Consider the following 23,832-nt stretch of genomic DNA (forward strand, 5'->3'; position numbering starts at 1 on the left):
TAGCATGTTTCATCTCTTCATGATAATCTTCCGCAAGTAGACGAGTGAATTTGTGGTTCTTCGGTAGAACAGCTGGATGCTTGGACTGATACGGTAGTTGCGACAAGTTCAATCGTCCTCCCACCCGTATTACTTCTTCTGTATCCAGGAATGGGGTAAGTTTTCGTAAAGGTGATTGTTTCATCAATGCTTCTCCCTTTTTAAGCTGCTTGATTTCCGCGGAAAATGCATCTTGCTGGGCTAGTCTGCAAAGCACAGTTTTTGCAGCATCCACGTACTTGGGCGTGATCGTCTTGGATGCGTTGGTGTGCGGTATCGGTCGCTGGGATCGCGCCTTCTGCTTGGTGTTGCGCACAAACCGAATGCAGTATGCAATGATGCGTACCATTCTGGTGAAGGATGAAGAAATGCCAAACCATGGATGAGTTGGTGTACAAACTAAAGCGGCACTCACCTGGCGTGTTTCTAGGTCCGCCTCATCGCTTGGTTCTGGATCTGAGCTGGGCCAATGGGACGAAGGTTGCACAAGCCAATCTGGACCGCTATTCCAAAGCTGATTCTGCGTGAAGTGTGCTGCCGACATGCCTCGGGAAACCAAGTCAGCAGGATTGGATGTGCCAGGAACGTGCCTCCATTGCCTTGGATGAGAGTAGTGTTGCACCTCAGCTACTCGATTTGCCACGAACGTCTTCCAGGAGTTGGAATCCATTTTAGCGTCACTGTTGAGTCGGACCAGAAAAACGATTCGGCGCACACGATCTGCATTGCCTCGTTGACGCGATGATGCAGATGGGCGCCCAGGACAGCTGCGCTTAGTTCAAGCCTCGGCAACGTGACGCGCTTCAGTGGTGCCACTCGAGACTTCGAAGCTAATAGGCTGATGCGGACTTCTCCCGCCGCGTTTTCACAACGAGCGTAGACACATGCTCCGTAGGCGGCCTCCGAAGCATCGGTAAATGTGTGGAATTCTACTGTTGCATCTGGTAAGAGAGCGTAACGGTTAGTCCTGTACTCGGATAACATTTTCCAGTCGCTCTGAATCGCCTTCCATTTTTTACAGATGTGATTAGGAACAGGTTCATCCCAGCCGGATTTGAGTAGCCATAGCTCCTGCATCAGCATCTTAGCACGCACGATCACCGGTGCTATCAATCCGAGCGGATCGTACATTTTGGCAATGCTCGACAAAATAGATCGCTTGGTCGACGTGGCTTCATCAGCCTCAGTGTTGGATTCAAAACACAGCTCATCCGATTCAGGCTTCCACGAGATGCCGAGTGCTTTGACCGTCTCGTTGGGTATAAAATGCAGCGATGAGTGTGTGCCGATATACTCGGTGCTTAAGCCGGAGAGCACGCTCAGATTGTTTGAGGTCCACTTGCGCAACTCAAACCCACCTTTGGCAAGTAGCGCTGATAACTCCTTACGCAGCTGAACAGCTTCGCGAACGTTATTGGCACCACCAATGAAGTCGTCCACGTAAAAGTTTCGTTTCAGGGCTGTAGGTGCAAGCGCATACTCAGTCCCTTCATCATCTGCTAGTTGTATAAGTGTGCGTGTAGCCAGAAACGAGGAAGGTGCTAGTCCGTATGTAACGGTGTTGAGCTCATATACTTGGATCGGAGCTTGCGGCGAAAATCGAAAAAATATGCGCACCAATCGACGATCATCAGAATGCAGCAATATTTGTCGGTACATTTTAGCTATATCTCCCACAAGTGCTATTTGGTAGGTACGGAATCGCAACACAATATCAAGCAGCTCGTCCTGCACGATTGGACCAACACATAGAATGTCATTCAAGGAATAACCGGTGCTTGTCTTTGCAGATCCGTCGAACACGACCCTTACTTTCGTGGTGGTACTGGAGGCTTTAAATACGGGATGGTGCGGTAGGTAGTACGCCCGTTCATCCCCACTATCTTTGTTCATGAGCGACATGTGCCCCAGCTCCAAATACTCCTTCATGAAGGCATGATAGTCTTCCTTGAGCTGTGGGTTGCGTTCTAGCCTCCTCTCCAGCAGCTCGAAGCGTCTCAAAGCGGTAGTTTTAGACAGGCCAAGCTTTTCCGTGAAGTCGGTCTGTTTGGGCAATCGTACAATATATCGACCCGACTCGTCGCGCTGAGTGGTTTCTTTATACAATGTTTCGCATCGCCGCTCATCAGGTGAGTACGAATCATTGACGCTTAACTCTTCCAGCTTCCAAAAGCGTTCGAGAGACTCCTCCAGGGATGCCATGCAGACGATTGTGGACGCGGCGGTGCAATCGGTCGGAGATGCAGGATTCTGAGGAAAGGTAGGACCAATCATGACCCACCCAAACACGCTGTTCAGCATAGTTGGAAGGTTCGGAGCAAGCTCGTGCGATTTTGCGTTCGTAAAGAAGGAAGCGTAATGACGGGCACCAAGGATGAGATCAATCGGGGCTGATTTATCGAACTGCGGGTCAGCCAAAACAAATTCCGAAGGAATGTTCCAGCCGCGAGTGAAAACATCATGCGCCGGCAGATCAGCGATCACCTTGTCTACTATCAGAAAATCGACATCCAAGTCAAAGTGTTATAGACGTGAAGCAATTTGAGCTCGAACCGACCTCCTCACCGTTCTGGTAGATAGTCCTGCTCCTTTGAGGGTTATGTTAACCGTGCTACTTTTCAAAGCCAACCTCTGAGCAAAGCGATTGCTCATCAAATTGGGCTGTGATGCGCTGTCTAAGAGTGCACGCACAGGATGCAGGATGCCGTGTGCATCGGTTACATTTAGAAGTGCAGTTTGTAATAATATTTGTGAAGGTGATTGTTTTATTGCAGCTGCGTAGCTGCGTTGTATGCTAGCCGTGTGATCATCAGTGGCGTGTGTTGTGTGTGAAGGTTCATCTTGCGCAGCTAGCATTGGAAACGTAGTGGAAGATGTTTCATTTGACAGTTGTCAACACAGCGTGTCTACTGCTATCGCTCCGCATTTATCCGCTATTTTATTGGTGTAATCTGGTTTTGCCCTAATCAACACCGGTTTTAGTGTGTCCATAAGTGTAGTCTCGTGACCCTGCCATCGTGTTCCTGACGAAAACCACCGTGTTCGCGATATATTTGGCTTTTATTTGTGGCTGCTTCGACGTTCATCTGCAGCGGCATCTAAAATGGAGGATGTGTGTTATGCATGTTCTGAAGCATTGGGCCCGGTTGAAGGGTCAATTACGTGCCTATATTGTGAGGGTACATACCATCTGGTGTGCACTAAGGTGCCTATATCGGTCATCGATGAAGTGAAACGGATGGCTTCCCTGCACTGGAGTTGCATTGGGTGTACTAACGCCATCGGGAATCCGCGTAGCAAGGCGGTCAAGGGCATGGGTATGCAGGTTGGGTTTCAGGCAGCCCTCACAGCTGCTGTTGATGCCATGAAGGCTAGCTTGGTCCCACCGGTAATACAGGAGATTCGGGATGGCTTTGCCGGAATCGCCACGGCCCATTCGGCATCCTTGCAGCAAAGCAATCAATTGCTCCCAGATGCACTACCAAACGGAAAAAGACGAAGATTATTTCGTGATGCAGTTGCATCCTCAGATGCCGTGTTTGTTGACAGTGCAGCAATATCAAACGTCACAAATACAAACAACACTCACCGAATCGATCGTCCTTCACTACCACCAATAATCACAGGTACTAATACAACCTCCGCTTCAATACCAACCGTTTCACAGACACCAAGAACCGATTATTTATGGCTGCATCTTTCAAGGTTGGCTGCGTCCGTCACCATAGAGCAAGTTGTCTCTTTGGTGTGTTTGCAGTTGGACACTGCAGACGTAATTGCTTTTAGTCTGCTAAAAGCAGGAACGGTTCCTAGCCCATTGAGTGCTGTATCGTTCAAGGTCAGAATCCCTGCTGCCCTTCGTAGTAAGGCACTTAACGCAGCCTCCTGGCCGGTCGGGCTCGGTGTGCGTGAGTTCATTTCACTCCCGCCGCGATCTCTACATTCACGAACACAACACACGAACACTTACACACCGATACCGCAACAACCCCGTACTCAGCAGACACCGGCACCACAACAGCCTCGCACTCAACACTCACCGGCACCACAGCAGCCTTGTACCCAACACAATAATCCCCACAATAATCCATACTCACCTGCACATATCCATGAACCCGCACGAACACAAACCGAACAATCACCAACCGATATGAACTGCACTCTCCCTTCACCCACTCTTCCGTCCACGTCACGTTCAAAAACACTTCAAACTACACTGGTTCAATTTTTTCCGAAGTAACCGCACTACAGCAGCGCACCCATATTTTGCGCATACGGCTCGAGCAAATCCTTCGACAACAAACACAATACACTCACCTTCTACGATAAGCTCGCTCAATTGCAACACCACAGCGCCTACTAACACTACGCAACAAGCACCCACTGATCGAGCGGCTTGTATCACTGTGTACTATCAGAATGTGCGTGGCCTGCGTTCTAAAGCCGATGAGTTCCGTTTGTCGGTTCTTGAGACGGAATACGATGTATTGGTACTCACTGAAACTTGGCTTGATCCCTGTATTCCCACCGCTCTCCTTCTAGGAGATGAGTATCGTGTTTACCGATGCGACCGGGATGCCAATAACAGCTCTCACTCTCGTGGGGGTGGTGTTTTAATTGCATGCAACGTTTCTCTTCTCTCTTATGTGCTTCCTACGTTGCCGCCACTGTTAGAACTCACTTGCGTATGTATTCAGTTATGCGACCACCGTTTGTTTATTGCCGCTGCCTACCTGCCTCCTAACCAAAGCATGAATGAGGAGAAAATAAGTGCATTGATCGACTTCGTTGCTAATATCAGCACTACTCTTGGTCCGAGAGACAGGTTCATGCTTATTGGTGATTTCAACCAGTCTACGCTATCCTGGACATCGGCGTCAGAGGAAAATGGAGCTGCTTTTGATTTCTATGAGCCTCATGCACGCTCCGCGCGCAGTGTCCAGTTCGTTGATGGTTTGCATCAGAGTGGACTATACCAGCTTAACTTCAATACTAACTCATCGGGGCGAATACTTGACCTAACTTACGCAAATTGGCCAGCTGCATCTACATGTTCTTCAATACGTGTCTGTGAATATCCCCTTACTACTATCGACGAACACCACCCTCCGCTTGACTTTGATTTGGACAACGTAGCCCCAGTTACGATCGCTACAGCCATTGATGCTGATAAAAGGCTGAATTATGCTCGTGTTGACCTTCCAAAATTGGAGCGATTGATTTTATCTTTTGACAATTCTTTTAACTGTTCGGACTATTCAACCATTGACGATGCCACAGAGGCTTTTTGTGAGTTCATGAGATCTGCTATACGTGAATGCACTCCTGTTAAAATTCCTCGTCGTGGACCACCATGGGCTGATCGCACACTAAATGCATTAAAAAAAGAAAAAAAGAAAAGCCTATTCTGATCAACGAGCAGAACGAAACAGCACGTCACGTCTTTATTACAACAGAGTTCATTCTCTCTATCGCCGATATAATAGATCCTGTCACCGAAGTTATTTGAAACAAACTGCACGTCCCCTCTGCAAGTACCCTAGGCGCTTTTGGAGTTATATGGACAAAAACGAAAATCTGTTGGGCTACCAAGCATTATACGTTATGACGGTGACAGTGCCTGTTCCCTGCCAGAAATGTGTAAACTGTTTGCATTGCGCTTCAAGGACAACTTTGCTTCTCAAACTACTGGCCCAGAAGATGTGGCCGATGCTCTCTCTAACACACCTGTTGGTGCACTGCTCCCTATGCTACCAGTCATTACTGTCGATACGATCACCTCTGCCATCAAACGTGTCAAATCCTCATATACCCCTGGCCCAGATGGTATACCGGCCGTTATCCTAAAGTGGTGTGCTTCTGCGCTTGCTCCCTCGCTGATGAAGATTTTTAAGGAGTCCCTGAGATGTGGAACCTTTCCTGCCACTTGGAAATCTTCCTGGATGACACCCATCTACAAGAAGGGCTGTAAGAATGATGCTGTAAACTATCGTGGCATAACCTCACTCAGCGTGTGTGCAAAGGTGTTCGAAATGCTAATCTACGAGCCATTGTTGGCCTCAGCCTGCAACTATATTAGTGTGAATCAACATGGTTTTGTACCCAGGCGATCTACAACGACTAATCTACTAGAATTTGTTAGCAAATGCCATAAATCTATCGATAACGGTTTACAACTAGATGCTATTTATACGGATATCAAGGCAGCATTCGACAGTGTATCGCACTCCATCTTGCTAGCGAAACTCGACTTACTTGGTCTCCCAAACCCTATGATAATGTGGCTTAGATCGTACCTTACAGATCGTCAATATTCTGTGAAGTTAGGCCCGTACATGTCAAGTCCAGTGCATGCATCTTCTGGAGTCCCGCAGGGCAGCAACCTGGGTCCTTTGCTGTTCCTTCTTTTCATCAACGACGCGACATTGATCCTTCCGGCTGATAATCATCTACTGTACGCAGATGACGCGAAAATTTTTCGTGTTATTCGTGAACCAGAAGACCACGCCCGACTGCAAACTTCCTTGCATGAGTTCCAGTGTTGGTGCAACCGTAATGCGTTATCCCTATGCACACATAAATGTGAAGTCATCACTTTCAGTCGTTCTCGCTGCCCATCATTGTATGAATATGCGCTTGATGGACAGTCCTTGGTGCGAAAACTATGTGTTAAGGATCTAGGTGTTTTGCTCGATACAAAACTATCATTTAAGGATCAGCTGGATCACGTAGTAGCCACCAGCAATAGAATGCTAGGACTAGTTATCAATATGACTCGCGAGCTTAATGATATACCTTGCACCAAGGCTCTCTATTGTTCACTTATCCGGTCGTTAATGGAATATGTAAATATCGTATGGTGGCCAACTGCAGCGCGTCCGTTAGCTCGATTGGAATCAATCCAGCGCAAAATTTCACGATTTGCACTTCGCTCATGGAACCAAAGGCTCGATTACCGGACTAGGTGTTTACTACTCGGGCTACCCACCCTAAGTGAGCGTATACGAAAAGCCAGGTTGTCGTTCATCACGGGACTTCTCGACGGCCGTATTGACTCTCCGTCACTACTGGCTGCCATCAACCTGTACGTTCCGGCCAGGCCGCTCCGGACTCGGGCAATGTTGGCCCTCGACGACCGTAGAACGCAATTTGGCTCCTCTGACCCGTTCCTACTCATGTGCCGTGCTTTCAACGCAGTCAGCGACGCTTTTGAGCCGAGGATTTCGCCAACTGAGTTTAATGATCGTGTTTCTGTGTTAAACTTGGTTCCATAGTGCACATTTTTATGTTCTATGTTATTGTAATCCATTGTAAAGAACTCATTGTAAAACATTGCAAAAATGGTTCGAGAGGGCATTATTGTCCTTCGATAGACAAATAAACATAAACATAAACATAAACATGTGCTGGTAGTGCTTTCAGTGTGAATCATTGTGTGATGCGCCAAGTTGCAATGACGACACTTGTACTGTGACGAGCAATCGCGGGCACGGTGATTGTCTCGCAGACAATTCAAACACAAGCGGGCATCAAGTACCTTACGGTACCGCTGGGCCGGATTCATGGCATTAAATCGCTGGCATTTTGTGATGGTGTGCGGCATATTGCACAACGGGCATTTATTAACATCGCGGTCAGTGGTAGCAAAACTAGCAGTGCGCGGAAAAATGGTGCGTCTTGGTGGTATTGGTGCTTCTATAGGTGATGGCTCGGGTTTGTTTACTAATAGCGTCTCGAGTACGCGCATACGGCGGTGCAAAAGGCAATCAACGAATCGTAGCTCGGATTGTCATTGGTCGAAGCAAATTCTTCCCAATCGCGTAATGTGTTAGAGGGCAATTTTGTGCAAAGTAAATGCTCTAATATGCTACTCCAGCCGTCAGTTTTCTCTCCCAAGTGATTAAAAGTTTTTTGTGACGCTCGAACTCGTCCACTAACTAGTGCAGGGTTGTCGCACTTTCCCTCTTCGCTGGTGTGATGCCGAACATCGCTTGTAAGTGGCGTTTTTTCAGTAGATATTCATTCGAATATCGCTCAGCGAGTGTTTTCCAAGCTAATTCATAGCTGGAGGCGCTTATTGTAATGGCCTCGATCACTTGCGCTGCTTCACCTTTTAGGGCTGCGCGTAGATAATGGAATTTTTGTATTGGCGGCAAATCAACATTATCGTGAATCAAACACTCAAAGGTATCCCTAAAGGTCAGCCATTGCATATAATCGCCGTCAAACTCCGGCAGAGCGATGGTGGGCAGTTTTATGCCTTGTAGCGGGTTCCTACCGGCTCCTTGCTGCGACACTTCGCTGCGCGGAATTTCTCTATATTTCGCTTTCAATGCCGATTGAACGCGAATCAAGCGCCGTTCAAAATCCTCCCTAAGGGCGGCATTGTGTGTCATCTTTTCAGCAGTGGTTGCACTGTCCTCCAGCTGCTGTTGAAGGCTTTCCAAATCCTTGCATATTTGGTCAAATTTGGCCATACGAGTTTCCACCTCGATAGAATCCCTATCGGGCTGGTAGTTTTGAAGAAACTCTTCGTAACGGGCCAAAATGGAAATCAAAATCGTTCGTCTCGACGACAAAATAAGCGGTTGAGCTGGCATCTTACTAAAACTGCGATTATCGTGTGCGCGAGTGTAGTGTAAAGTGCAGTGTAACGGTCGGGCAGTGAAAGGCAAGGTGTTTAACACTTTATCGAAAAAATTGCGAATATTCAGGATATCGGCACAATCCTGGTCACGGCACCAATGTTTCGTCGCGAATAATTTTCGGATAAAGTTTCCTTTTCTTTCTTTGGTTTTTGCTGCTAATAATTACCGAAGCCGTTGTAAGAAATTGCTGGTGATGAAGAGAGAGAAAAAGCCTTTTCGCTCTCTATTTATTAATTGAAGATCGATAGAGATGTGTACATGAACGGGCACGGATGTGATCCGATCCGCAGTTCAAATCTGCACGATTCGCGCAGCTGCTCGAACAGCTTCTATTCCCGTATTGTAAATCAATTTTTGGTTCAGCATTTTGTTCCGCTCAACCTTTTTAAGGTCAGCAATATGAAAATATTGCCAAAAATCCTGTAATAACGTTCATCATTAAATTTCTAAATTGTACCATTCAGTTATATCCAATAAATCTCGATAACTCTGTAGCATATCTGCTATACAGCACTTATTATAATACACACTATCAGCTATAGACACATCGTAACACATTTCGGAAAGCCAAACCACACCATTGTAACACATTCATTATAACACATTCAGCAAATCAGATCATACCATAGCATCGCAACCGGAAGAGTTCAGGCCGTCCATTCAAACAAATAACAGACGTGACACACTTATCAAAAACAACCGAAACGGGCAACATAAGCAATTCAAGCGTTACTGCAGCAAAGTGGAGAAACAGAGAACGCATAGCAACTTATTGCTAAAAGCGCAGTGTAGGCAAAGATCGACGAACGCACCCGTTCTTTAGCTAGAACAGTTTATACTTTCCAGAACCTTCGTAAAAACATAGACACCTCACTCCAATATAATGTATAAATTGCACCTCATATCAATAACCTTTAATTAGGACAAAAACACATTCCAAAACCAAATGTACGAAACTTATTGAGTATAAATAAAACCAAATCCGACCGTGGCAAGTCAGATTCGTTCGGACTGCCAAGATAGGACGTTACGCTTCCTAATACTTCGTCTTCCAACTTATTTCAAGAGTTTAGTCATGTCCCCCTACCCAAGGTAAGGCTTCTGAACTCCAACGTTTCCAGTAAGGGAAACCTCCTAAAGGTTTCTATGATCGCCTGGACGATCAAGTGTTGAAAAGTCCGCTTCGAACAAAAGTGTTATTCCACCTCGGCTCATGTCAGTAAAAACTGACCTACCGCGACGGTACTTGAGGTACAGCTGTACGCTCATCATATGGCGACCGTAGCTATCGCCTAACCCATTACAACTCGTCTTTTTTCAGATATTATTCCAAAAAATTTAATGCAAAAAATGGCTTAAGATCTGCATTACGAAAGGGCTCTTTAATTTAAATAAAAAAATTTCGAGCGCTATAATTAAGCAATTAGCCATTCCTGAACAGTTCTCAGTTTAAACAGACTACTTGTTTTTTTTTTTCGTTGCTGTTTTTCCAAGCCCTATCATCATGTAATTAGTTGCAGTTGTGGTCAGCTACCCGCGGCCAGCCGAACTAGACAACCCGGATAATCCACACGTGCATAATTTAGCAGCTCTTGGTAGCGAGCTTTGTGCCGAGGTTTGTGCCGAGCTTTGTGCCATAATTCATTTCAAACAAGCAGCTAAACGGCACTCAAGACACAGTGCACAAATACGTTGCAATAGGCCACGTAGGACACCAGCTCCAAGCAGGGGAAGCAAAGGGGTGTTTTAAAACTTTTGCAAAACTTTTATTTAATAAACTTTGACTCCATGAATATGTCAAGCATGTTTCGCTGGATGCAAGCACAACGCATCACCCGCCAATAAACCGATGTATCATTTAGTGCCGGGTGTAGCCTAAAATCGACTACCAAAATGATCTGTAATTTCCAGGCGTGGTGTGAAGAGCGAAGTTTTGCATTGTTTTCGTTTGGTGGTGTTTCAAATTTTCTTCAGCAATAGCGAGTGCATCTGGACTGGAACTTCGAAATGATGTTGGCGCAGAAATTGGTTACCCAATTTTCATTGCTTCTCGTTGACTTGGCAGTTTAGTGCACGCGAAAAGAAAAACACCTCATACCTCAACCCACCAAAAAGCCTATTTTATCGTGGAAGGGAGAGCATGATGACCGTTATTAAAAGACTGCTGAGCATGCTCGAAATGGTGGCCGGTAATGCCAACGCCTTCAAGGAGTTAAAAGTCAATTTTTCGTCTGTTTGTCGTTGGGCTATGATTTGCACAGGCCGCGTAATCAGATACAACGTGAATTGAAAAAGTAAACCATCGGTAGCTTGTGGCAAAAGCTAAAAAGAATGCATCCAACACATAAAAAAGAAAAGAAAAACACACACCAAAATTCCTTCCACAAAATCGTCGGGCAACGAGGTGTAATTGGTATTCCTACCGTAATTGCTCTACGTTATGAATGCTTTTTTTACCTCGGGCTATGAACCATGAAAAGAGGAATCTGCCCTCGCAAAAGGACGTCATTTGCTAGAAGGCAAGAAGTAACATAGGGTAGAAGCATAGGTATCCTTGAAGCACCAACATTTCTACTTCGCTCCGTGTGTAAAGAGTCTTCCAATGCTTGCTAAACGACGTACGCCCTTGGTAGTCATAGCAGACTTGAGCAATTCATAATTTATTTATAACCTTCACTAAATTAGTCTCCCACGGACAGCAGATTCTGGTAACGCCACGCCCGTCTCTTCCAACCGGATGCTCACCTAGTGTGTGTTCTTTTCTGCTTCTGCTTTTGCTGCACTGTTTATTTTTCTCACTACCTCTCGCCGAGGCAGAAGTAAGATGCAATGGTGAATGGGACGCAAACTGTTACCTGTCGTTCACGAGTCACCAAACTATGCATCTACACAATTTAGCGAGGGAACTTGGGCCATGATCCAAAGAATTTAAACAGAGGTGTTTTCGAATCATTACTCTAGGCTGGAACACAGTCAAGTAGTTGAAATTAAATTATTTTCCACTTTGGTTTATTGACGTATTTTTTTTATTTGTGCATAAATGAGAACATCTCAACAACCTTTTGCCCCACAATGCCTTCATCCGTGGTCGTTCACTCTCACAAGGATTGAAATACTTCATCAAGAGCGTGCCCTACGATCGATGTTCCAACAGGAAGCTTCAAGCTATGCTCAGCCCCTAGTATCAAAGCAACGTAGCGGTCTCTTCTGGAAAACACTATATTCCATCCTCGTGGGATATAAATTGTACGCTTCAAGTACATGAAACAAAAAAATTCTACGCCTTCAATTACCCCCACTCTGATCAATTTACTAGCACATTTCTTTTGCTATATCTGCTTTTACCTAACGTTACCCAGCAACTTTCTGTTAAAGTCATGGGGTGATCAGATAAAAGCACTTTCTTTCGCAGATTAAACACTGTATAAGGCAGTGAGAACTATAGCCATTTAGGTTGGGAAATGAAATCGAAATCAGCATTTCAGATCAATTGTAACATGAACGTTCAGTTCCACAATGGATGAATGCTTTCATTCAGTTCCACAAAATAAGGGTTAGTTTGAGGTTCATCCAGGGTAAATGTATACGTGCGTTGGGTTTCCAATCGAGACTCATAAATTACGTTCACCATGAACAAAATAAGAATCAATGGATTGGAGTTAATTTGAATCACAGCTGAGAAATAAAAAATGAATGGTCCGCGCTCTGTTTACGCCTAGAGCGACAATAAATTTCGAATGTGACTTGAACATTTACTGCATAGTATATCCCGCTCGGCATATTTTGTGAAACGCAAGGCAACTGCTCATCTACATTGAACAATTCCTTATATATAGTAAAAGACAGAATAAGCACTAAAATACTAAGGCAATTGAGCGATCTTCAACCGACTGTCAACTGTTTTAGTTTTTAGTTGTATTTTAGACTTTTTTTTCTAAAGTTCAACCTATCCTAAAAAGAGGGAGTAATTGACATGTACGGGTAAAGATCGTAACATAGCTTCTATGAAGACAAAATATGATATATCATGCGATTTTTTAGAGAACAGTCTAAAAAGAAAATTCGGCAGATGTACCAAACACGTCCAGAAATTATGCATTTCTTGACAAACTTTCTGAATATTTTGAATTTCTGATATTTTGAAAATCAGAACATTGCATAAACAGCAATTTTAAGAATTAATCCTTTTAAAAATTTTCTTGATATTGCTCTAAGTCGAGATGGTTAAAACTTAAAAAATTAACTTTAAACGACTGTTAAAATGTGTTCATTTATTCGTGATGCCGGCTATTATCAGCTATAGATTAATTGTAGCCATGGTAGGTCAAATTCGTTCGGACAGTCAGGATAGGACGTTAGTGCCTGTTTCCTGCCAGAAATGTGTAAATTGTTTGCCTTGCGCTTCAAGGACAACTTTGCTTCTCAAACTACTGGTCCAGAAGATGTGGCCGATGCTCTCTCTAACACACCTGTTGGTGCACTTTCCTTATGCTACCAGTCATCACTGTCGATACGATCACCTCTGCCATCAAACGTGTCAAATCCTCATATACCCCTGGCCCAGATGGTATACCGGCCGTTATCCTAAAGTGGTGTGCTTCTGCGCTTGCTCCCTCGCTGATGAAGATTGTTAAGGAGTCCCTGAGATGTGGAACCATTCCTGCCACTTGGAAATCTTCCTGGATGACACCCATCTACAAGAAGGGCTGTAAGAATGATGCTGTAAACTATCGTGGCATAACCTCACTCAGCGTGTGTGCAAAGGTGTTCGAAATGCTAATCTACGAGCCATTGTTGGCCTCGGCCTGCAACTATATTAGTGTGAATCAACATGGTTTTGTACCCAGGCGATCTACAACGACTAATCTACTAGAATTTGTTAGCAAATGCCATAAATCTATCGATAACGGTTTACAACTAGATGCTATTTATACGGATATCAAGGCAGCATTCGACAGTGTATCGCACTCCATCTTGCTAGCGAAACTCGACTTACTTGGTCTCCCAAACCCTATGATAATGTGGCTTAGATTGTACCTTACAGATCGTCAATATTCTGTGAAGTTAAGCCCGTACATGTAAAGTCCAGAGCATGTATCTTCTGGAGTCCCGCAGGGCAGCAACCTGGATCCTTTGCTGTTCCTTCTTTTCATCAACGACGCGACATTGATCCTTCCAGCTGATAATCATCTACTGTACGCAGATGACGCGAAAATTTTACGTGTTATTCGTGAACCAGAAGACCACGCCCGACTGCAAACTTCCTTGCATGAGTTCCAGTGTTGGTGCAACCGTAATGCTTTATCCCTATGCACACATAAATGTGAAGTCATCACTTTCAGTCGTTTTCGCTGCCCATCATTGTATGAATATGCGCTTGATGGACAGTCCTTGGTGCGAAAAACTATGTGTTAAGGATCTAGGCGTTTTGCTCGATACAAAACTATCATTTAAGGATCAGCTGGATCACGTAGTAGCCACCAGCAATAGAATGCTAGGACTAATCATCAATATGAATCGCGAGCTTAATGATATACCTTGCACCAAGGCGCTCTATTGCTCACTTATCCGGTCGTTGAAGGAATATGCAAATATCGTATGGTGGCCAACTGCAGCGCGTCCGTTAGCTCGATTGGAATCAATTAGGCATGGGACAATTGTGCGAGACCTATGCCGCACACTCAGTTCATTATAGTGTGCGGTTGATCGCCGCACGCAAAAAAGTGAACGGGTAGGTCTTCCGCACGCATACAGAACTAACTGAACTAACTGTTGTCACACACAACGACACAAGAAGATCGATCGCACTTTGCGCGAGAAAGAATGCACATATTGCTAGCGTGGTCAGATTGATCAATCGCACACAGCCGCACAAAAAGAACTCCTGCCGCACACTGACCCCATACTGAGTGAGAAAGAACACTCACAGCCGATGGGTCATTCGCACACAGCCGCACGCGTGTTCAGTTGGGTCAGTCGCACACATACCGCACGCGTGTTCAGTAGGGTCAGTCGCACACTACCGCACAAAAAGAACTCTTGTCGCACACTGTCGCACGCGCGTTCAGTTAGTTCAGTCGCTCACTGCTGCACGCGTATTCAGTAGGGTCAGTCGCACACTACCGCACAAAAAGAACTCTTGTCGCACACTGTCGCACGCGCGTTCAGTTAGTTCAGTCGCACAAAAAGAACTCTTGCCGCACACTACCGCACGCGCGTTCAGTTAGTTCAGTCGCACAAAAAGAACTCGTTAAGCGCACAGCAACATAAAAGAGAAAGCTTGTAGATTTTACTCGTTTAGATCAGCTTTCGTTACAAATCAACTTAAGTATATACAGTTTGTTCTCGAGCTACGTTTTCTAAGTTCTTGTGTGCAATTAGCATAATTGGCTCAAAGGATTCTCAAATGCAAGATAAATTACTGTTTTACCAAAAATTTGAGAGCCTCTTAAAAACCAGAAATTTTCAAATTGTCTGCATGAATTGTGATACATAAATTGTTTAATGTAAAAACCTAGTTACCTAGTTATGCATGAACCGCGTATCTCGGACTGACTGTATTTATAATTAAAAATGCAGCCTTAAAAGCAATAACTTTCTGTTCTTGCATTAAAATCTCGATAAAATTAAACATGATATTTAAAAAAAGGTACTTAGCTCCAATTGAGCGACTGACCTACCGCACGCGTTCAGTTCATCATACTGAACGAACTACATCGCACGCGTTCACTGAAAAGAATCAAATTGCCCAAGCCTAGAATCAATCCAGCGCAAAATTTCACGATTTGCACTTCGCTCATGGAACCAAAGGCTCGATTACCGGACTAGGTGTTTACTACTCGGGCTACCCACCCTAAGTGAGCGTATACGAAAAGCCAGGTTGTCGTTCATCACGGGACTTCTCGACGGCCGTATTGACTCTCCGTCACTACTGGCTGCCATCAACCTGTACGTTCCGGCCAGGCCGCTCCGGACTCGGGCAATGTTGGCCCTCGACGACCGTAGAACGCAATTTGGCTCCTCTGACCCGTTCCTACTCATGTGCCGTGCTTTCAACGCAGTCAGCGACGCTTTTGAGCCGAGGATTTCGCCAACTGAGTTTAATGATCGTGTTTCTGTGTTAAACTTGGTTCCATAGTGCACATTTTTATGTTCTATGTTATTGTAATCCATTGTAAAGAACTCATTGTAAAACATTGCTAAAATGGTTCGAGAGGGCATTATTGTCCATCGATAGACAAATAAACACATATTAAACACATATTAAACACATATGTTACCCTTCCTATAAACCTCGTCTACGACTTATTATTTCATGAGCATGGAAATGTTCCCCTACCTATAGTAAGGCTGCTAACCTCCATCGTTTCTAGTAAGGGAAACCTGTTCCGGGTTTCTATGATCGCCTGAACGATCAACTGCCGGGTTCAATCAGTCTGCTTCGAACAGTTCGTTCCACCTCGGCTCATGACAGTACAAACTGCCCTGGAATCTTAAATTCCTTGCAAATATTTTATGTTGTGTAAGCTTACAACGATATCACGGTGATTAAGGCTGTCGCTACTGTAACCTATTATCATTCGTTGGGCATAAGGGTAAAAGGGCTGTTTTGTTTATCCCTCGGCTGTCTCAGCACCAACTCGCGATATTACAGGGTTTTCGAGGATTATATAGACAAACAAACGGTTTTCGAAAAAATATGCTTTTTTCAACTAATTTATGTAGTAAACAGCTTGGAGAATGATTATTAGCTACTTTTAGGACTTTTAAGAATGAAAAATTGAACCCTGCGGCACAGTGTGTAAACAAAACAAATGACAGCTCTACAGAATCGCTGAACATGTCTACGCCTACTTCCGAACAATTCTATATTTCGCTGAAAGAGTCTATTATATGCCTGAACGAATCTACAACTCGCTGAACATGTCTATATAATCTTCGAAAACCCTGTATGTTGTTTTATTTAGCGTACTTAAGAGAGGACTTTCGTTTTACATTTTCTACACCTTTCTGACTCTCGTCGCGTTTGACAACTAGCATTTCAATGTAGGGGGTGTCTCTTTACATCCAAGCGTACACCCTTCGTCCTAAGGCTGATGGCAAAGTTTTGCCTCTATGATGCTTAAATCCCAGCTATTACTTTGTACTGCAAAGTACACCAAAGACGAAGAGGCATTCTCCCTTTGAGAGCATACTTACTGTTGAGTGCTTTACAAAGACGACCCTAAAGTCGATCTCGCGCTTCTTAAATATGAATACAATACGCATAAAGGTACAACCGTCCTGTTAACTTCGATATTGCGACAACTTGGAGTTTTGGCAGGAGCAAACTTACTCTTGAACCGCTCTTGAACCGCATCTGTGAGCAGGAAAACTTGTACATAAAATCGGCGTCTTGAATTTCGGAGTTTGCTATGAACAAGTAAAAAACATTAGCCAAATCAGACTGAGAGAGACGGAGAGAGAGAATATGTTATAGTCGGTGTGTTTTTAGAACGACGACATACTTTAGAAAACTTACTATTTTGTTACATTTTAAGCTTTGACAGGGAATCGTTTTTCGTTTATAAACACCGGTAGTGATACAGGTTTATTGAACATCTGTAAAGTGTTCCTAGCTGGTATATTAAAACGGCGATAGCAAGAAGTCCAAGGACACAATAAGCGTCGATGGAATCTATGCAAAATTTCATCACCTAAGTTATTTTGGAATCAAAAACAGCACATTACTACTGCGTACACGTAGTTCGAGTGCACACTTGTAATTAGTCTGCAAAAGTATACTCCTCAGCGAAACAGCAGTTGAGCGTACTGTAAAAGCTCTTCATTTATGGAATGAAGTGAATTTATGGAGCAATAGAAACAGAGCGATCTTAAAACGATTGTAGCATATCTGCTAAACATAACTTATTATAATTCACACTATCAGGTATAGACACATTGTAACACACCTCAGAAAGCCAAACCACACTATTGCAACACATTCATTACAACACACTCAGCAAATCAGATCATACCATAACAAAGCAACCGGAAGAATTCAGGCCCCACCGTTCATATAAAAACAATTGTGACACACTTCTTGAAAACTCTCGAAAGACGCATATTAAGCAAATCAGGCGTTACTGCAGGCAAACTAAGTGAACCGAGAACGCATATTAACTTATTGTTAAAAGCGCAGTGTAGGCAAAGATCGACGAACGCACTCGTTATTTGGCTAGAACAGTTGAAACTTTCCAGAACCTTTGTAAAAACACTAAAAGCGCAACATAGACACAAATTGATAGACATCTCACTCCAATACAATGTATGAAGTGTACTTCATATCAATAACCTTTAATTAGGACATAAACACAGTCCAAAACCAAATGTACGAAACCCATTGAGTATAAATAAAACCAATTCCGAACATGGCAAATCAGATTCGTTCGGACTGTCAGGATAGGACTATGCCCATCCAACATCTATCGACTTCTCATTTAAAGAGTTTAGTTATGTCCCCCTACCCAAGGTAAGGCCTTCAAACTCCAATGTTTCCAATGTTCCAGTAAGGAAAACCTCCTAAAGATTTCTATGATCGCCTTGACGATCAAGTGTCGAAAAGTACGATTGAACAAAGTATTATTCTACTTCGATATATGTCAACGAAACTGACATACCGCAATGGTATGCGTTGATCAGTTGTACCGTATGTACGCTCATCAGATTACATGGCGACCGCATCTAAAACCGAACATACTACATGGCGACCGTAGCTACCTTCCTAACCTATTACATGGCCACCGTAACTATCTCCAAACTTACTACATGGCCTATTACGCCTATTAACCTTCTACATAAGACATTCTTGATTTTGAATTAGCTTAAAGCTAAAACGTTGTTTCTGTTAAGAATAGTTCATCACATATTTGCTGCCAACGAATTAATCAGAAAGGGCATAACATCATTTTCATTGTTTTTTTATTATTTAACTGAAATTGTGCCGAATTGAAAGCTCAGTTTCATTAAAATAACTATGTTTGATATTCTTTCTAGGACTACAAAAGTTTTGGCCTTCTTCTATGAACCACCATCGTGCAACCCTTGTGATGGTCGCTGGTATGGGAACATACTCTCTTGCTTAGACAATGAAACAGGAAGAACAAGTTTAAGGTGAATAAAATAAAATTGAAAAAATAAAATCACTACAAAAAATGGAACATACCTATCTTAAAAGCTCTTCCTAAAAGTGTCCAACAATAATAGCGCCTGGTACGAGCCAATCGAGTGCAATGGCGAGTTGGGTTTGTATGTGTGTGTTTTTTTTTTCGTCCGCTCCTTGCTGCTGTTACCTATTGAATGGGAAAAGATTTTGTGGCAGTTGTTTTGTATGCACTATGGTTGCAAGATCTGCCACAGAGACCATTCTGTTTTGAAAAGGGCAAGGGGAGCTTAGTGAAGAGGATTGCAAATCTGGGGCGTAAAAGTTACAACCAGAATTTTTGCTTTTCACGGGCAAAGTTAGACGGCGCCGCTAAAGAGAAAACGAAATGTGAGCAATTCCTCGTGGTCGTTTTGTTCGTTGCTCATTTGCACTGTTATTGAGGGACGGGAAAAGGCAAAAACTAACAAATGGGTAAACGTGCACTGTTAGCAAACATGGACCTCAACCAGCCGCCCTGCCTTCATCGGTAGAAAGTTTGGTGACAAATGTTGTCAAATAAAACCAACAATCAGCCGGTGCGAACGAAATTAGCGTGCGACTTTTGAAAAAGTTAAATTAGCTCACCGTTCATTAAATGCGATTGCGTATTGTTTTGATAATTGAAGTTTGCGACAATGGTTTGGCCGCCATACGGTAGAAAAACTATTTTACCGTGTGGTGCATACCAGTAGAACGCACGTAGAGACACAGACGCTACCGTAGCACAAATTCATTTTATAAAAAGGAGAGCACAGGCACTGACTTAAGTTTCTTCGTAACAGGGACATATTTTCTTGAAGTTTGCAGTTTCAGTGCACATTCTTACATACCTACATACAAACACACATACACAAAAAACACCTGTCTTGCGATGTGCTTCATTGTACAGGTAGTACATTCCATTTGCAGCCGGGACAGAGCATACAGTGTAGCAGTCCTTTTTATGCTATTCACATTTTCGGTAAAGGAAATTAAATGCATTGGTGCACAGCATAAACTATTACACCACTTCTTCACACATGCTGAGCAGCCGTACGAACCCGTGCGATAAATTGCTATGGTTGACTAAAAAGTGTGTGATGCATTCAAATTATGTGAAAAGTCCTTTAATTCACACGAAACTAAAAACACAATAGTAAAAAGGGTTGCAATGAGTTAAACGATTATTGTTAAATTATTTCATTAAAAAAATATACTTACTTACTTATCAGGGGCTAAAACCGCGTTGCGGTCTTGCCAGTGCGTTATTCCAGCCTTAATGGCGGACGCCTCCACGCCATCTTGCCACCTCCATTTGGGCCTACCACGCCTGCTCTGTCCTTGTGGACGGCCTAAAAAGACTTTACGGGCTGGGTCGTCCGTTTCCATGCGTACAACATGGCCAGCCCACCGGAGCCTGGCGAGCTTAAAACGCTGTACGACAGTGAGGTCGCCGTACATCTCGTATAGCTCGTCATTATATCGGCTCCTCCATTGTCCTTCCACACATACGGGGCCAAGTATCCTTCTGAGCATCTTCCTCTCGAATGCAGATAAGAGGGTTTCGCCAGATTCGGACAGTGTCCATGTCTCAGAGGCGTATGTGAGTGCCGGTACTATGAAGATACTATATAATCCCGGCTTCGTCCGTCGCGACAGGTTCTTGGAGGTGAACTGATTTTGCAGGCTGTAGAATGACCGGTTGGCAGCCAGCATCCTTGCGCGCTGTTGTCGTTGCTGACATTTGACCCCAGATAAGTGAATTGTGGGACGACTTCAAAAGTGCGTTCACCTATCTGCATTGCGTAGGGTCGGTATCGTTGGTTTCGTTTCGATGATTCCTTTGGATTTCCGTATTCTGGCATAACATGAGACTGAATAACTTAAAATAATAGAAACAGAGTTAATAGAAACTTAAAAATATAGAAACAAATTACTCAAAGCATATTGTTTTCTTTGTTTTTCAGTTTTCTGACAATTCCAAATATCAAAATACATGATTAATTTTTTTTTTACAATACCATAATGAATTAGATTATGGGTTTTGTTTAGGATTTGATAAGTTAAATCGTGCAATTGATATACACTATTGTGACATGTTTAAACATATTATAATGTAACTTTATTCTAAAGATTTGTAAACTTACTGTAGAGACTTATTTTTAATTTACTGATCTTAGCTTTTAATTTACTGCTTGGAAAGCGTGTGTAATTATCTAAAATCTGAACGACATTCTTCCTTAAGATGGTTAGCATATTAAACAGTAATGCTATAGAACCTCTCTGTCATACCAACGTGAATAATTCACCTGTTTTCAAAATTATTTGCGCATTAACGCTGCGGTGAATATTATGTGAGGATGCAAGCACTCGGAAGTAAAATCTGTTATGCCTGCTGAGTTTTATTTTAAATTTTCATCAAAACGGGACAAAAGTTTCATGAATCGTGTTCAATGTTCCCTTTCGCGTATACTGCTGTTTTAGTTGCAGCTTCATAAATAAGTAGTGCATTAATAAAATGCCTCCCCTTCCCAGCCGGCATCATCACGATTCAGTGAAAAATTGTGCAAATGCTTGCCAGACAACAAATGAAACATGTGACAAAATCAGACATTGAGCTCATACATTATACTGAGCTAGCTCTAAGCTATACCAGTTGGTTCGTTGGAGGATTTTAAAACGATAATCCCTACTAATCCATTGGATGAGTCGGGCACGTGATTTATTTGTAAAAAAAAAACAGTTACTTTTATTACTCATCTGCTAGGTGCTAACGCGGTGCATGATAATGCTTGATATTTGAAAGCGCAAAACATAAAAGTAGAATAACGAAAACATATAAATAAAGATTTTTATCGTTTCCAACTAAATACATATCGATGTAAGTGAGTGTGTAATTGAAAGTGAGAAAATGGTACTCCACGAATCGTCGGTACATGGTTCCTGTGGCTGTACAGGAGGCACCTTGCCAAAATGATGAAAGGGCTGTAAGATGACTGTATTTAAGCTGCTCTTTTGTTAGAGGACCCGTGAAAATGGAACACTGTCGGGAGATTAGTATTCCATGCACGTTTCACGGTATGGATAGCGGAAACATGTCTAAGCTGCGATGGCATGGCAATGGCCTTCTCTAGACCCAGTGAAATGATGTGTTGAGCAAATGGGGAATCACGCCCTTCAGCCTGCAATTGTTCACTTTATTTCACTTTAATTTCGACTGTTGGTGGTAAACGCTATGAGTAAGTCGGGTAAATTTGAGCTAAGATAATCGTTTACTATTGTGAAAATACTTTTGACTAACAATATAACTGCTTATCTTGACCGAGAAAAATAAAATGTTATAAGTACCTGATACACCTAAGAATGGTCCAGTTTAATTTTACGGCTGGGATAGTTCTGTGTTATTTCTTATGTCGATCGGAACAGATAACTTGTGTGGAAAAAGCTTGTGAAAATAAATATAACTATTAGAAGAACGAATGCTTCCGTTTTGATTTGTTGGAGATATTTTTGTATCGTTTGTTTTGCTTATTTGTCGCTAAAGGTTTCCTGGAAGTCGTCAAAATCACTTTCAAAGCTAGTTTAGATCGTTTATAAAGGTGAAAGATAAAAAGGATTATCCGAAATGCAGAAAAGAAAAGTTAAATTTTGCGTCGGTAATGTGGTATTCGTCAAATCAAACGATATTACATACCCACAGTGGGTTCAAGTCCCGTTACTAAGCACTTAATACGTAAGAACTATGAACTTAGCACTTAGGAGCACGTAGGATTGCACACTTTTTACAATTTATAGTACGTAATCATATAAATTACTGTTAGTCACGTCCGATAGAAGCCAACATGGCAGACCAATATTGTTAACCCCGCCGGTGTTATGGCGGGAGATCCGGTGATACAGTCGTCAACTTGTACTATTTAACAACAGCACCCTTCATGGGTTCATGCCCCAAAAGGACCCTGCCTTTATTCCTAGAACTAACTATCCTGCTATGTGCCATCAATAATTCACTTAAACCAAAAACTGGGTTTAACTGTAAAAAATAATTGAAGCTTACTCACTATTCCACAAATTTTAAAAATAGATTAACCAATCGATTTCCAAATTGTAAACTTTATGAATTGCGATTTTCCTCTACTAGATGCAAACGTTTATGCATTTGCACTTTACTGTTGGTTTATTTTGTGGGTTTAACAAAAAAAGCATTTGAGGGAAAATCAACTAACAAACATATAACATATGGTATACCATGTCCAGTCATTGAAAGAAACTGTTTTGAATGCTCATTTGGTCTTTTAACTATAATTTTTACTTAAAAAACGCCTAATGGCTTCCATTCCCTTATGGCGAACTTGCAATTGCCTCATATTCTGGTATCCATTTTTACTTCTTACATGCGCTGGTAAAACATATACAGCAAAGCAACAAATAATAGCGACAACTATCACGTAGTCCAGTCGACTGTAGGGATTCAGATGGGTTCGGAATCAAGCTAATCGAAATCGATCTAAATTTCAGCTTATCTAGAGCTAGACTTATCTAGAGCTACGATAGATGTAATTAGAGTTAAGTTAGGAAGTAAGGAAGAATTAACTGTCTCTTTGATCTACAAACCACCGAGTAGTCCGGTTGACTGTGTGAAGCTCCCATACGACCATTACAAATTATGCTCTGAATGGCGAAACTAATAATGGGGTAATAATGATTCGTGATTTTGGTGTTTTTCTAGATTATGCTCTAACTTTTCATCTGCACAATGAGGATATTATAAATTGTACAACTAGAATTTTAGGAATTATATTTTGGATAACATGGGATTTTAATGATAATACTGCTTGAACCTCATTTATGTTAGTGTAGCTTGATGTATTTAAAAAATGTGTTTTTATGGTGTCCTCACGAGAAAGATTTAATGGTTAGGATATAATCCTTACAACGGAAGCTCATCTCATTATGCTTTCCGGGTGTTTCGCTGATCACAGA

General features: G+C 42.8%; 1 protein-coding gene and 2 long non-coding RNA genes across 4 annotated transcripts in view; 2 read left to right on the forward strand and 1 right to left on the reverse strand.

Moving 5' to 3' along the window:
- Positions 1-23,832, forward strand: part of LOC120899783 (neural-cadherin-like) — a gene marked incomplete at its 5' end in the record, with an annotated part of 638,244 nt that overhangs the window by 323,604 nt on the left and 290,808 nt on the right. The window lies entirely within an intron of this gene.
- Positions 785-2,353, forward strand: LOC120903406. Of its 2 annotated transcripts, none has more exons than XR_005739591.1 (3): positions 785-983; positions 1,061-1,732; positions 1,830-2,353. It is a non-coding gene; the product is annotated as an uncharacterized LOC120903406 (long non-coding RNA). The 2 variants fall into 2 exon arrangements; XR_005739592.1 differs by having other exon boundaries at positions 1,061-1,728.
- Positions 3,023-5,051, reverse strand: LOC120903407. The gene is made up of 3 exons (XR_005739593.1): positions 3,629-5,051; positions 3,227-3,517; positions 3,023-3,137 (listed from the first exon to the last, which is right to left on the reverse strand). It is a non-coding gene; the product is annotated as an uncharacterized LOC120903407 (long non-coding RNA).

Source organism: Anopheles arabiensis, chromosome 3, assembly GCF_016920715.1.
Source record: "Anopheles arabiensis isolate DONGOLA chromosome 3, AaraD3, whole genome shotgun sequence".
NCBI lineage: Eukaryota > Metazoa > Arthropoda > Insecta > Diptera > Culicidae > Anopheles > Anopheles arabiensis.